This window comes from Triticum urartu, chromosome 3 (genome assembly GCF_003073215.2).
Source record: "Triticum urartu cultivar G1812 chromosome 3, Tu2.1, whole genome shotgun sequence".
Classification (NCBI taxonomy): Eukaryota; Viridiplantae; Streptophyta; class Magnoliopsida; order Poales; family Poaceae; genus Triticum; species Triticum urartu.
The window spans coordinates 349,010,877-349,011,687 of NC_053024.1; the positions used below are offsets into that span (position 1 = coordinate 349,010,877).

General features: G+C 45.4%; 1 non-coding gene across 1 annotated transcript; it reads right to left on the reverse strand.

The window, feature by feature from the left end:
- Positions 1-518: 518 nt before the first annotated feature.
- Positions 519-589, reverse strand: TRNAC-GCA. Its single transcript has one exon. It is a non-coding gene; the product is annotated as a tRNA-Cys (tRNA).
- Positions 590-811: the final 222 nt, after the last annotated feature.

Here is an 811-nt window from a genome sequence, read left to right on the forward strand (position 1 = left end):
ATGACTTGAGACTATACCTAGCCCGGCATGCAAGATGACTTATTATGCACCGTTCCCCATACCTGTAGGAAGCCCGTTCATCTCCAAAAAATTTCCTCTCCATGTGTGAAACAATATGCCTGCCAAACTCTCCTTCTCCCTCCGGCGGTCCCACCACTCCACCCCGTGTGAAAAAATCTGAATGCATGACTCTCCTCCCCCCACGCTCGTCCAATCTGTTGTGACCAGCAATATTTCCACCCCTTCGCTCCCCCGTAATTTACTCCAACAAATATGCCCACGTAGTTGTTACTTAACTGTAGGTGCATTCAGTCACTGACATATGGGCCCAACAAGGGTCTGGCCCACATGTCAGTGACGCAATTGGAACGGCAGTTAAGTCAGTGCAGCTCAGTCCATATCTTACGTAGGTGTGCCATTGCTCGCTATAAATACTGCGCCTCCCATGACATCGCTATCTCCTCCCCCTCGACCGTAGTAGCGGCCAAAAATGAAACTCTTGCATGAAAGACCGGATTTGACGCCACCCAGATTTGAACTGGGGATAAAGGATTTGCAGTCCCCTGCCTTACCGCTTGGCCATGCCGCCAAAAAATCCGATCAAAGATTCAAAATAAAGACAAAAATACCCAATATCTTGTTCTAGCAAGATATTGGGTATTTCTGTCTTTTCTTTCTTCAAAAATTCTTATATGTTAGCAGTTATTGCAATGGAAATGCAAGATTTTGACGTAATACTTGGGATGGACTGGTTGCAAGAATATAGAGCCACTATTGACTGCTATGAAAAACAAATTATACTTAGACCTTG